Source organism: Haliaeetus leucocephalus, unplaced genomic scaffold (genome assembly GCF_000737465.1).
Source record: "Haliaeetus leucocephalus isolate CR32 unplaced genomic scaffold, Haliaeetus_leucocephalus-4.0 Scaffold159, whole genome shotgun sequence".
Lineage (NCBI taxonomy): Eukaryota > Metazoa > Chordata > Aves > Accipitriformes > Accipitridae > Haliaeetus > Haliaeetus leucocephalus.
This window is the reverse complement of record NW_010972595.1, coordinates 496,534-510,820: the sequence shown is the minus strand read 5'-3', so window position 1 is coordinate 510,820 and position 14,287 is coordinate 496,534. Positions and strand designations below refer to the sequence as shown.

Below are 14,287 nucleotides of genomic sequence, written 5' to 3'. Positions count from 1 at the left end.
AAAAGACCCTCAGAAAGCACCACTTTGTTAGGAAATGTGTAAATTAGTTTTTAAGTGGAAAATATGAATATGCTAATTTGTTTCCAGAGGTGAGAGAGGCACTCGGGGCCTGTCTTTGGTCTTGGTTTCAGCCCTTCTGAACCTCTTGAGGATCTAGGTTTAAACTGAAGCCCTGTTGCCCTGGGAGCAGAACTGAGCTACCTTCAACCATATTTAAATGCAGCTGCTACCACCCTGTTTCTTATTTGGCTTTCCTAATGAGCATAGACAGGGATTATTTGTCAGAGAACCGTGTCAAGAAACCTCTCTGTAGGCCTTTTAGGTCTGAATTTCACTTTTCCTGTGGTTGTCATGATTCCTAGAAGGATTAAAAAGGTCTCACTGGTTAGTGAGTGGGTGCTGGGTATGTGCTGGAGGCAGCAGTGCTCCAGTGTGGCCTAGAGATTCTTAGTTTGGGTAGGCTACTCTGTGGGTATGAATGACTCAACTAGTTTTAAGGTTTGTAGGGGTCTGGTTGATCCATAATAGTATTTTTCCTGTAGCATGAAGAAGGGCTGAATTTTACCATTAGACTAACCCGTAATGGCTTGTTTTATACTTCCTGCAGTATGGTCTTTGAAGGAGCAAGGGGAACAGGAGAAGTGCTGCCAGCTGCTAACCTCATGCCTGAAAAATGGACAGAGGAGAGAAGATATTCTAATAAATAGCAGAACAGCAACTTCAGAAAAAGTTAATTAAAAAGTACTGTGTTTGGAGGTATAGTAATTCAGTAAACTGATATATTTTGCCACAGTCCTTCTGTTACTTTGTTCCACCCAGTGACTTTTATTTGAATCTTAAATCAATAGAGGAGTCCTGTAGGTAAGAAAAGAGAGAAGACTTCATGTTTAATACTAAAATGTTGACTAAGAAATAATATACACTCTCTAGTTTTTGCCATAATCATAAAAAAGCTTTTATTCTTCTGGGGGTAGTAAAAATGAATCATACCTGCAGCCTAGAAAGCAATTGTTTATTTCAGCAGTCATAAAAAGAAGACCACAGTCTGTCATATAAGAAGGGGGCTCCCTTTGTAATACTAAATTCAGTGCTTTTTAAATATCACTGCTATAAAGCTTGCAATCCTGCATAGGAAACAAGGATATGAAAAAAGTTATTTTGGGGAAGGTGAATTTAAACCTCGGGTCAAAGGGAAATGAAGAGTCTCTTTCTGGAATTCTTTTTGAAAACTGTCTCAGTGGGATAGGAGTCCATAGAGAAAGAAATAAAACCCGATGGAAGACAGCACTGAAAAATACTCTGCATGTGCGTGTGTGTGTTTTAAAGGCTGTGAGGCCAGCTCATCTCCTAATCTGCCAGCTTTTGGTGGATTCAAACACTATGTTAAACCCAACTCAGCCCTTGAAAGGATTTTTATTTAGTGTGTTTCTTTTTCTTCCTGCAATTCATGTGAGATTTTCATGTTCTATACTGTCTTTTCTTGTTCCATCAAAAAATCACTTCAGCCCCTTCAAAATACTAGAAACAGTCTGACTTTGATCATGACTGGTAGATGAGGGAAGACTGAAGTTCACATATTAGGGCTGACCCATTAAAACACTATAGCAGCTGTGAAACGTACCTCTACAGATGTGAATTGCTCTCAAAACACTGGGGATTTGGATAAAGCGGAGGTTTTCTAGAAGGGCCTGTTTGGATTCATAAGGCTGTTTTTGATCTCCTGAACTGTGCTGTAAATACTGGAAAGAACGACCTCATTGATACCGATGTGTTTGCGGGGGTGAAGTTAGAATCCAGTTCCTTGTCTTTGGAGTGGGTTTTTTTTTTGTTTGTTTTCTTTGAAAAGCTAGGTTTTCCAAGTGATTGATGGCTTGAGAAAAGTTGTTTAGCCCCATGACAGTGCAAAATTTTCTCCGACAGTGTTAAGGCCAACTTTGTGCTTACATTTGAATTGTAGCTGAGCAATAGTCCTTCTTCCAGCAGACTTGGTACTGCTCCAGGCCTCTGCAAAAATTTGTCTGCAGTTGTCTTGGGTATTTGAAAAGCAGATTGATTTTGAAGGCGTGATGATAAATACAAAGAAACCAGAATTAAAATTTTGCAATAGATTGAGTGCAGCTCAAACTCTGGTGAAACTGGTTGTAATAAACTCAGCTGGTTGACTTCAGTGGAATCAGTATTCCTCTAAAAAATTGGTAATGTCCATGTTAGGGATTTTTTATTTTCCTGTCCAAGAATGGGAGTGCAGAGCCCTCTGAGAGCCATAGCTCTACATGGCTGTCAAGAAGAGGTTTGAAAGGCTGTCTCTCTGCCAAGGAGTCCAATTCATGTCACAGCCATCTGCCTTGCCTTCTTTGGGAGGACCGCCACGCCTAGCAATTGGTGACATTGGGTAGAGAAGTGCATGTGAGCTCAGGCATGCAGTGGGAGAGGGTTGTCGTCATCTTTCTTGGAGAGAGAGAGAGATGTAGGAGACAATTTAGTTATTAAGATGCATATAGACATGTATGATAAGTTTCATGCTTTTCTTCCATATCTGTCAAGCTGTGGAGTCATTTTGTTATTAAAGTGACACTTTGAATGGCTATTAGTAGGTCTGTGTCATCACTTTAGGAGTGATTTCTTACACTCCTAGGGACAGATACTATTCATGCACAAAGCTCCTAGCCAAGGCAGAAAGTTGCACAATATCCATCTGTAGCACGAATCCTGGCTTCACGCAAATCTCATTTCAACACCAAGATTAACACAAATTAAACATAAGATCTGTGCAATTTTTAACAGCGAAGACTGTACAGAGCCCTTGAGCTACAGCTGTGGGAAGCAGGGAGTCCCTGCAAAGTGCATGGCACAAGCTACAGCAAGCATCCAAGGGCAAAGGAGCAGAAGTGGAGCATAAACCCCCTTGCAAAGCTGAGCAGTTCAGATCGTTGCTGTAAACGATGCTCAAATCACACTTCCTCCCATGCCTCCTGTGGAGCAGCTGGTTTTCTGGGATTTACTAGCAGTAAGCAGTTACTGGTGTCTGCTAAGCAAAGAGTCTGAATACACAATTTAAATATGCTCCTATACACATATTGATGCAGCAGGGACAGCTACAGTCAGATGGGAGAACTCTCTTTTTTTCAGATTTGCTTGAAAAAAGAAAGGAGAGGAAGCTGTGGGGGTTGAGGCTGGGAGTGGAGAATTGGGAGATCATTAGAAAAGAGCATACTGACTCATAAAAAGGCTGGAGAGGAGAACCAGAGAGCACTTTAAAAGCTTTAAAAAAAAAAAAAAAAAGGTGGTGTTGGGGAAAGAGAGTTCTGTGAGTTCTTCAGGTCCCTACATGTAAATATTTGTTAGATTTATTTACTTCCAGATGAAAATAGCTCATAGCACAACATATATGCAAGTCATTTAGGAGTTTGAGTTTTGCTGAAAATCACAGGGACAAGGGCTGCCTTTAAAGGCACTTGAATATGCCACCCAATCTGTAGCACAGTATTTTTTTGCCTCACTCGGATTCTAACGGGGGACCTTGAAGTGAAGGAAAGCCTGGATGCTGCAACACCTCTGGTTATAAATGCTGCACAAAACACTGCTTCTGTGTCACTTTCCGAGCATATCTTTGTTCAGGCGAATGAGGGTCTTTTCTTCAGGAGGCCATTGCTTTAGTTTCTTTAGAGGGTGGGGGAACCTTCTTCTCTATCTTGGCCACATTCTTGTTGTAACACCAGTCAAAATTCTCCCGCCCAGTGTTCCCATTAATGTTGTCTGGGCAGTCATCTTTCCTCTCACTCTTCCAGGGAGTGTTCCAGGTACAGAGAGCCTACAGATTTGGATGCAGTTTGACTGGATGTGTAGATGAAGTCATTCATGTCATACAGAGAGCATCTTTAAAGTGCTTTGCAGAGAAAGGCTTTTGTATAAATGCTCAGTGATTTCTGGAAGACCTGTTTCTAAGTAGCTTGACTGCAGTGAAGATACCTTCTTGCAAATGGAGAAGAATGAAATTCCTGAGTTATGCAAATTTGCTGAATAACTTGGAGTAAATTATCATAATTGTCCCACCTAGCCTCACAATCTATGAAACATCAAATTGCATTTTGAATTAGCTCTTTACCTTATGGAGGCAGGTCTGCTTGTCTTCTGGGTTGGGGGGGGACTTGGCTCCTCCCTGACAGCAGCCAAACTTTTAAGAATTAGAGTTGCTGTCACAGCCATGGCATCTAGTATGTGGAAAGGACAGGACTTGCTTATTTAAATACATCTTTATATCTGAGGCTTCTGAAGACACCACTCCCCCCCCATAGTTGCTGTGGCATCTAAATGCTTGTGAGACAGCTGGTGACAGCATGGAGTAGGGCCTTAAGGAATAGAAATCTCACACAGCCTCCTCCATTCTCTGTGTGCATGCTCAATGCCTGTTCCCATCCACCCACCCATCCGTCCCAGTTCCCTCTCCCGAAGTTTCCCCCTCTGTAGCAAGGAATTCCCACACCAAGACTGCAGGGCAGTGTTCCTGAGCTGCAGACAGTGGTATTGCTGCCTCTCTCCCTCTCCTCCTTCCATTCTTCCTTCCCTCTGCCCTCCTGCCTAATTCGGTGGAGCCAGATGTGTGCCATCACACCAGTGTCATTCATGCCTGGGTGGGGGGTGGAGGAAGGAAAGATGAGCAACCTTCTTTACTCTCTGCAGAGAAAAATGTTGTAGTTAATACAGAAATTGTGTTGACAGAGTAGCAGACAGCCTGCTGAAGGTGCTGAACCTCACTGCAACCAGCAATTTTGAGGATAGGAGGCTCCATGAAACCACTTTTTCTGTGCAAACAGGCTTGTGCTGACTATCCTGGAGGTCCATCATTGTTCAGATGACTTCTCTCTGTAATGTCGCTGCTCCTGGAGAAACACAGAGTGCTGGGAACCCCAGAAAAAGAGCATTGGCTCTTCATGAGAAGTTTAAACGTTGCCTTTTCCCAAGACTGACATTTAATAATTGGTCTATTAATGAGGAGGCACTGTCAGGACAATAGCAACCCTGACTCGCTACATAAAGTAGTGTTGCTAAAAGGCTTGAATAATTTTTAAAAACTACCAGCGTGCTGAAGGAGGGGGTTGTTGAGAGGTGAGGATGGGGAAGTGAACCTTCTTTTGGAAAGGGAACACTGCATCTTTGTGCAGCAATTTTTTCTCCCCATGTTCAGGCTTGTTCAACAGTAATCTGAGTGTTTCAGCCTGTAACCCAGAAGTCAGGAGAGGCCCTGGCACAAAACCATGAGATTTAAAATTCTGCGTCACACCAGCTGTCTACTAGCAGACAGAGGGGGTGGGTTGTGTTCGGGGGGAGGAGGGTTGGAGGGGGAACAATAACAAGTAACAGTCTGATAGATTTACTAGAGCTTAGGGCAAGATGCAGATCTGTTTAGTGACTTCACGCACACGGCTGGTCTGATGTAATTCCAGTCCATGTTTCCTGTCTTGATATTTAATCCAGGGTATGAAGAATGATCCCACCCCCCACCTCCATTGTGCATGCTGTAACTAATCACAGAGCCACCCTGCATGAAACAAACTAGACAGCTGCCTGTTTGGCTCCTGCAGAATCTGAATATGTTCGTTTTACATAGTAGCAGTGATTAAAATAAGTTTTTAATCTGTATTTGCTTGTTTCTTCCAGGGTCTAACAGCTTTTTGCCACGGGGGGAATGGAATTCCTGCTAAACAGTATTATGTGCTTCCAACATACACGATACGTCATTATTGCCCCTATATGTGCTCTTCAAAATTCTGCTTTGCCTTATTCCAGGAGGCACTGTTCCCTTGTACACTCCTTGTTGATATGACTCGTTTTCACAAGGTCTTTTCTTAGGGAAACTAACAGGATACAGCTAAAGAACGCACAGGAAAGATTGCGTATATGCTCCCTTTTTTGAGACGTACTAGCAAGGAAGCGGCATTCCACTTGTGGAGGTCAGTGCCGTGTAAACACAATTTGAAGCACATCTATCCTCAGAGGAGCGGGGAGGTATTCTTCCCTCCTGGCCCCTCAGATCCCATTGTGCACTAAGTACCACAATCTCTTCCAGTGGGAGAGGCTACAGAATAGGCATGTTGAAGTACCACCCATCCTGTACTTTGCAGGTCATCACCTTTACTAATTTCAGAGCCAAATTTTCCATAAGTCATCTGGAGTGGCCAGCTAGAAAGCAACACTCCGTCAGACTAAGTATATATCTATTTTTCAAATAGTACATATGTGAAGGTCATACACTATGGTGATTTGACAATCCTTATTTATTTTTTTTTTTTAAGCATGAATACTGAGAACTGCTCTATATTCTTTTCAGACCTCAGGACTTTATTTTCCTGAAATGTACTTTTCTGTAACTGCATTTTTATGAGCACGCACTTTTCTTGAGAATGTGTGAAGCACAAGAGAATTTGCTTGTTGTGTACTAAGAAAAAAGCAGAATGAGCAGTAGATCATATTCTTTTCAAAAGGTTAGATTTTCAGAAGTAGAGCCATTTTAATTTTTACTTCATATTTTTCTTCAGCTAAATCCACACCAACTGCAATGGCAGGGTTTTTTTGTTGTTTTTGTTTGTTTGTGGTTTTGGTTGGTTTGGGGTTTTGGTTTTTTTTTACATGAGGACTGATGGGAAACCGAGTAAATATAGAGGAAGAACCTCAAGATTTCAGTAACTGTCCTAGCTCTGTACAAAATCTACATGAATGAAATCATAGTTTTAGAAGTTTTTACAACAATATTTGCTGACTTCTTTTGTAGTTAAGATGCTAACACATTAAAATCCCAGTCCAGTCTGTTGCCCAGCACAGGGCAGTTGCAATACTGAATTTGAGTTTGTCCTTCTGATTTGGCCTTACTGAAAACCTTGTTTGGTGATGAAGTTGGAGTGCTCAATTGCGCCTGCAGTGTTCCCAGTGCTCCCTGCAGATCCTTGGACCTCAGGCTGTCTTGCTCAAAACCTTCCTATACAGACAGTATTCAATGCAGATCAATTTAGTAAACTTTTCTTATGCTGCTTTTTCTCCTCATTTGGTATACGTACTGTGCCATGGAAAGACACACAGCAGTTACCTTGCCTCTTCTGATAGCCAGTGGTGTTTATCAAAGTTTGAGCAAGCTATGATTGCCCTTCGTTGAAATGAAACTAAACAAAATCATGACAATTCATCACAGCTCATCTTTACGTCAGTGGCAAATAAAATACCGTCAACTAATACACCTCTCTTCTACTGCTTGAATAAAATTATTATAGCTGTATAGGGTCTTGCCCATGGTCAATAGGTGGCTGCTTTTACACTAGCCTTGGGAGATGAGATCAAGCTGTGGGTTGAGTTTGTAGTGCCAAGTAGGTCAAGTCAGTTGTATCCTCATTATCTGCAGGAGCAAATCTTGAGAGCGACTCCCTTCTTACCACCCCGCTTTCCTCCTTCCCCCTCCCCATACTTGAATCCCTGCTTTGCTAGGGAATTGGTACCCAGCACTCTGGCTGTGTAAACAACAAAGGAATTTGGACTCGAGTGCAATTTAAGGTCAACAGCTCTCATGACAGCATATACTGTAATAGTGTTGTTAACATCAGTCTGCTCAGATCATATCTGTAACACCCATCTGTAACACCTCCAGGCTCTGTCCACTCTTTACTAAATGGATAGAGAAGGGATTGCAGCTACCTTGGGTTTGTACTGCAAAAGAAATTCCTCACCACCTGTGCTGTCACAGAGGCTTTTCTGTAAGGAGAATTTAAACACGTTGCCTCTCCAGCTATGCTTCATGTGGACTCAGTAAACACATTAGACCCCAAATGACCAAGTGGGAACCTGGTTGTTAAGGCACAGGCAAGAGCCCTATCAAAGGGCCAGCAAAGCAGGGGCAGCACAAGAGACATCAACTGTTCGTTCATATGTCCTAATGATTGCAATCCATTTTGGAGATGAAGCTGCAAGGGTTTTTTTGCCCAGTCGTTTAGAAAACTCAGTAACTAGACTGGTAAAATCCAATGGTCAGCCACATCAGCTAAAATTTATCAAAATAGCATTTTCTTTAGGCAAAATCAGTGAGGACATTTTCTGACCTTGAATTATTTACCTACATTATTTACTGATTGTGAGTTGAGTGCAAGCTTCATTTCCACTTTGTAGCAGTACTTCTTGTTTCCAAGATAATGAATGTTTTTCCCTCCTTTTTTGGCTGTAAATCTGTTGTGCCTCTCAACTGTCTTGTCTCCATTTCTACTGAAATCATCATACATGTTTCAAGTTCTGAACGCTTCTTGTCTTTGTATGCCTGTGCCACACATGCCCATGCTTGAGAGCATGCGGGCTCTTCTAATCTACTTAAAATGAGACAAGTGACTGCCACATCCTTTCATGGTTTCACTATGTCCCCATGTAGTTCAAGGTCCAATTTAAAATCATTCGTCTTGTTTTTTAAAAATCCCACATAAACTCTCCATCAAATTTCAAGTATCAGCTGAAATCTTTCCTTCTTTCCTCACCCACTTCTTACTGTTTCTTCTCCTCTGCTGTCAGTAGTCTCTTTGATTGTATTGTTTTTAACTTAGCACAGTATTCTGGTAAACAGCCCATGTGGAAGAAAAAATAAATTATTATTTTTTTTTTAATTGAATAGAGAGTGAGTAAAGCAAGAAAGCTGGTCTTCCTGTTTCAATTAAGGAATTAAAAACCCAGCAGGAGTTGATGGCATCATACCCTTTGAAGTCTGGCGATCTCAATATATTTTTGAGTTCTGGTCAGGGCTCTCACGGGATCCTGAGCTTTGACAGATGCCAGTCTGTAGTCTGTGCTCTGAGATTGGGTTTTTGTGAATTGATTTATACATGGTTATTAATATAGGCTTTGGTAACGTAACGTAAATGCGTCACTAATCCTGTGATGATGATGATTAATTGGTAATGCATTGCATGATTCAGAATATTGAGCTGCTGGGAGAGAAGATTTTCAATTTATTTAAGTGATCCTATCAATCAGAAAATCTAGCTTGATATGAGCCCCCAGCCACCTCACCCTGAGAGTGCCACACAGGGGGATGGCGCCTACCCGCAGTATGAACTGCTATGCCACTGTGATACGGCCAGAGAGGGCACCTGGGCTTGGGAGCTGGGAAATGCTCTTAACCCTCCTGCCTAGACATGGCCATCAAGGGGAAATCTTAGGGATTCTGGACCAATGAGCTGGAAGGATTTGGGGACAAAAGTGGTAAACGTGAATTGTGGTCAGCTCTTACAGAAAAAGAAAGGGGAGGGATATCATTCAGTAAAGCCATAGATTCACTGATGGGTAACAAAAGAGCAGGAAGAATCTTCCAGGTTTGACCTGTAGACAGACTTGTTTCTCTTTTGCCAAATTTCATTGCTTATCTCACTGTTGGTTTGCTAAACTGTGAAACAAGCTTTTAGTAGAGCTATCTTAACACCTATTCTAACATCAGAAGCCCAGCTGTGGCAGAAAGGAAAGAAAAGAAAAAGACTTGCAAGAATGTGCATGTTATGAGGTGGATGTTTCATCGTAGTAAGGTGGCTTTTTCTCTCAGTGCTTCCAAATATGCTGGTGAGAGGAGCCCTGCAGGGAAGCAGAGATGAATAGCCCTGGCTTGCGTGAGCTATGGACGTAGTGGGACTCCAGTACTGAAGGACTGATGTTGTTGGGTGCTTTAGTTAATGGATGATTAAGCTCCCACTCACATCTGAAACATGCTAATTATAAAGCTTCTAAGTATAGAATAGGAAAAGTCCCTCTTTCTCCTTGAGCCTATGAATAACTAATTTTAAATATTTGCTTGTGACAACTGTTTTCTTCAAGAATTGTGGTTCCTCTGAAGAAGTTGCTGCTTTTTTAAGATGTTCCTCTTCAGGCAGGAGTTTCCCTCTCCTGCTCTGATCATGTTTACCACTGTCAGCAACAAAAATAAGGATACGGCAGGCAAGCTCTGGCGAGGCTCGCTGCATTAGCCAGAGGAGTTAATGTCCCGGTAGTTTCCTTTTCCTTTCTGCCTCCACCACAGAGTGGGCAGTAAGGAGTGTGCCTCAGCTGTGGCTGTACAAAACTTGGTGTCTTTGCTTGAAACCACCATTGTTGGCAGTTTAAGCCAAAAGGCTGAACTTTGCACTGAAGCAGCTGATGCCCAGGGATGCGCTTGTGTCTGCCAGCTGTGCTGCGAGGGTGCTGACCTGTGGCAGGGCGCTGTGCACAAGGTGGCTGGGGGCAATATCTTTTTAAACTCCTGCAGCAGATTCACTTTAGCTAGTCTCTTGGTGCCCTAAAAAGTTGTTGCCCTCTTTTTTACCAAGCAGCGCAGATCCAGCCTGAAAGCACACGCTGCGTTAGATCCAGGCTTGTGTGTTGTCAGCTGGTGGTGGTACAAAGGGGAGAGTACAGGCCACCGAGTTTTAAGGACTTCATAAGATCTGTCTGGCTTGCTAAACTGCTTTGACCAACTGTGTGTGCCCTCTGAACCCATTGCAATGGCCAAGCAAAACAAAATGCGTTAGATCGAGCCACTGTGAGTGGCTGAAAATTGAGCCACTTCACCATCTCAGCAGGCTAAGGACATGCTTGTGGCACTTGGCATTCCTGAGCTGGGAAGCATTAACTCACTGAGAAGTGTCACCTGCACTCACCTGTGTGTACCTCAGGTTGTTAACCGCAGGTCCATCAGCTGGTGGCCTAAGGCTGATGACTGCACTGAAGTTACAAGCCCCCTTACCAAGGGCAGATATAACCCTTAGTTTCTAGCAGCAGTGTGTGAGCAGAGCGTGATGCTCATTAACTTTAAGAATTTAGGATAAATTTCCAGAGATGAAGTTAGGCAAACATCCTCCTATTACTTCTGCAGCACCCACAGTTTTACTCTGTATACTGAAAAGACACCATTAATACCAAACCATGTGGAATAATACCATGTTAACCAAGCCACTATTACGAGTAAAAAAAATTAAGTGGTTAGTTAATTCTTTGGAGGCTGTGTAGGAGTGAAGGAGCAATTCATCTAGGTAGTTGATGCTCTGAGTTATATGATTATGGGGCAAACACAGAGCAGTTGGCAGAGTTACTTAATTCCCCCAACCTCTCCATCTTCACTCCTCTTCGTACCTACTCAGTCACATTAACTCACCTACCTCTCTCAGAAGACTAAGGCCTGAGAATGTCATTACCAAATTCAGACATGTTTTTTGTGTGTTTCTCTTAAATTCTCTTCATCTCTAGATTTCTAGATGCACAGGAAGGGTGAGCACTTTTTGCAACAACTCAAAAGTAGTGTTATTTGGGCTCCAGTTATGCCCCACTGTCATAAATTGATGTGCAAACCCCCATACAGCTAAGGTCACAACGCTGAAGAGCTAACAAACTACTGGAAAAGGGTCTGATGGGGAAATATAGGCAGAAAGCAATTTGCCTGAGGGTGCACCGGAATTAAATGGCAGAGGTAGAAACATAACCCTGGGAACAGATACTTAGCCTTGAAGAAGTTGATGGGCATCGAAGCACAGAGAGAAATTTTGCATGACTGTTCATTTCAATGGGAGTTGAGTGCCCATATAGCTGTAGCTAGCTACATCTTATTCGTGCTTAAATACCTTCAAAAGTCTGTCCTAATTTTATGTTGGACCAGTATATTGTGGTGTTCCTCTAGCCACACAAAAGATTCATTCATCCCCAGAAGAGCAGATACTGAAATAGTGGGCCCAACTCTCTTGTTGACTTCATCTCATCTGAGTAAAAAATTTTGTCCCACCCACCACTTTGTTTAGTTTTGATTGTTACAAAATACCAATTTTTAAACGCTTACTGGGTTTATTTTCATTCAGCTCCCGTAGCCTTCTTGTACTAGGACTGGCTCACTTCATACTACACTCGTGCAGGTGTAATTGCATTAAGTTCAGTGAAGTTATTTCTAGTTTATAGTGGTAATATAGGGCCTACCTAGTGTGTCACCTGCTAATTCTCTTCAGCATGAAAAACAAAAATCTACCTTGTTCTAATTTTTTTTTTTAATGTAAGCTAAATGTAGACCTATGAGTAATACATTCCAGCAGGTAGCAGGAGTTGAATGGATGCGGCAGTTCTAGCATGGCACGTGTGCAGCAGGAAAGGAAACTGAACTTATGCAGATTTGGTAGTATCAGTAAGTCTCTTGCAGGCATGAGCACAGGATGGCCCGCAGGTGTGGGAAGCTGTTACACCACTTCCTTTATGTCTCTCTCATTCTTTCCCTCCTGGGAAAAAGGGATAGCTTGGGTTTGCTCAGAAAATCACGTGTCCCTTGAGCTTGACTGGAAGATGTGTCTGTTTCCAGGTTTATCCCAGAGCATCTGCTAAAGGCAATTTAGCAACTAGTTCCTCTCTGCATGGAGTTTTCCTGGGGAGATAAACCAGGATAGCTTGTCCCACATGTTTTTTAAAATAAACAGCTGAACAAAAACCCACAAAAAACCCCTAACCAAGCAAACCAAAATCCCTACCCTCCAGTTTCCTGTTGTTAATTCACACATGGTTGCTGATTGCAGCCAACCAATGATGCTGGCTGTGGTATTAAAAGAGACACCTTCTAATTTCCCTGTTTGCAAGAAGCAGGTAGATTTTGGAATGCTAAAAGTTCAGGCATACAGGAATTTTTTTTGCTGGATATCAGAATCTGCTAGCGGTGTTCCTTTTAATGCAAGTGTGTGCAGTAGTGATACTGAATCTATGAACAAGGGTTCCTTTAGTTATATTCTCTTCAACTGTAACATGCAAATTTAGTGCCTGTAAATGCAGTCACTAACTTGGTACACGTAAACCTTGACTGTAACTGGACTGCAGGTGTGGAAACAATAAACAATAATTAAAAAATACATGTTTTTAAAACTCTTATGACTAGGCAAATGCTTTTTTCCCAGCACTGTCATCTGTGATGCTACACGGTTTTCTAATGCAGTAAAAATATTCTCGAGTAAAAGGAACATTAAAGGTGTAACTGATCAGAAAAGTGATGTTACTCAAATGCAAAGAGCACTTTAAGGCTGAGTCACCTCTTTAAAATATACAAGGAAATTTTAGCTAATCAGGAATTAATGAATGGTATCTTTGCTTAAACGTGAAGCATGGCTGAAAGAGAAGCACTTTATAAAAAGATGTAAAAGTCACTAACCAATAAAGGGAAAAATATTTCTGATGGTGCTGGAATGTACTGTAAGACACTTCCAGGGGAAAGAATTAACTTCTAAATAACTTCATTTGAAAATTTAAAAAGTTATATGGCAGAAATAGAAATGTAAACAAATTTGGATTTCTTGGGAATAAGATATTTTAATCAACCTGGACTGGAATGGCCAATCAGGTGGGGGTTTTTTTCAGCATTTTCTTTTTGCATGAAAGTTTAGTGAAGTTCTGTATTTGTCAGAATATAAACTCCTGAATCTAAACTCTTCAAAATGAAATTTCTACTCTTTGCCCTTCTGAAATTAAAATTAAAAATTCTCTTAGAATCAGGTATGTCTAAGTGAGCTTCTGCTTGTATGTGTCAGCATCCTGAATGCCAGTAAGCTAGAATCTTGATACTGCTATGAATGTTTGCTCTTTTACTCCTTTGCATCTATTCAAGTTTAAATAAGTAAATCTTCACACAGTAAAGTGTAAATGAAATATTTTAAAATCCTTTAAAAGTACATATCTAGGATTTTTATGGTTCTGACATGGCCAGAATACAGAAGCAGGTACAAGCATGAGTACGATTTCTAAAGGTAATATTAGATGAAACATTTGACAGCCAGGAGACATTATTCATGCTTCTTATTAAGTAGAAAATAGCACTACCTTCCTTTTTGCTATGTTTCTTCTTATTTTTAAGAAACAAAACTCCTTGTTTGGATTTTCTGGGCCTGCCTTAGCCACAATTTTCCATGTGCAGTAGTGTCAGAGGTGAAAAAGCAGAACTTGATGCTTATAGCAGTAGACCCATTCTAACAATATTACCTACACATTGAAAAGGTGGGGAATGTCTGTTAGTGTATGGCTAAGCAACAGGGTGTTGATCTTGCACTCCTCATCACAGTCCACACTGATGCTTGTTCCCATCACTGCTTGTGAAGTTTAGAGATCATTAGCTTTACTTTAAAACATAAAAGCAGAGCTGAGCTCAAGTGAAATCAATGCCCCGTTTTGCCGGGCACTGTGCAAAACCATTGGAAAAGGCTGCCATAGGATCAAGAGCTCACAGAAAACATACAGTGCCGATACAGCTCTGCAGCTAACTGTATAGCCACATAAGTAACCATGCAGA

The 14,287-nt window shown here is 41.6% G+C and overlaps 1 protein-coding gene across 2 annotated transcripts in view; it reads left to right on the top strand.

Moving 5' to 3' along the window:
- PDE1C (phosphodiesterase 1C, calmodulin-dependent 70kDa) overlaps positions 1-14,287 on the top strand; it is a 320,002-nt gene that overhangs the window by 118,204 nt on the left and 187,511 nt on the right. The window lies entirely within an intron of this gene.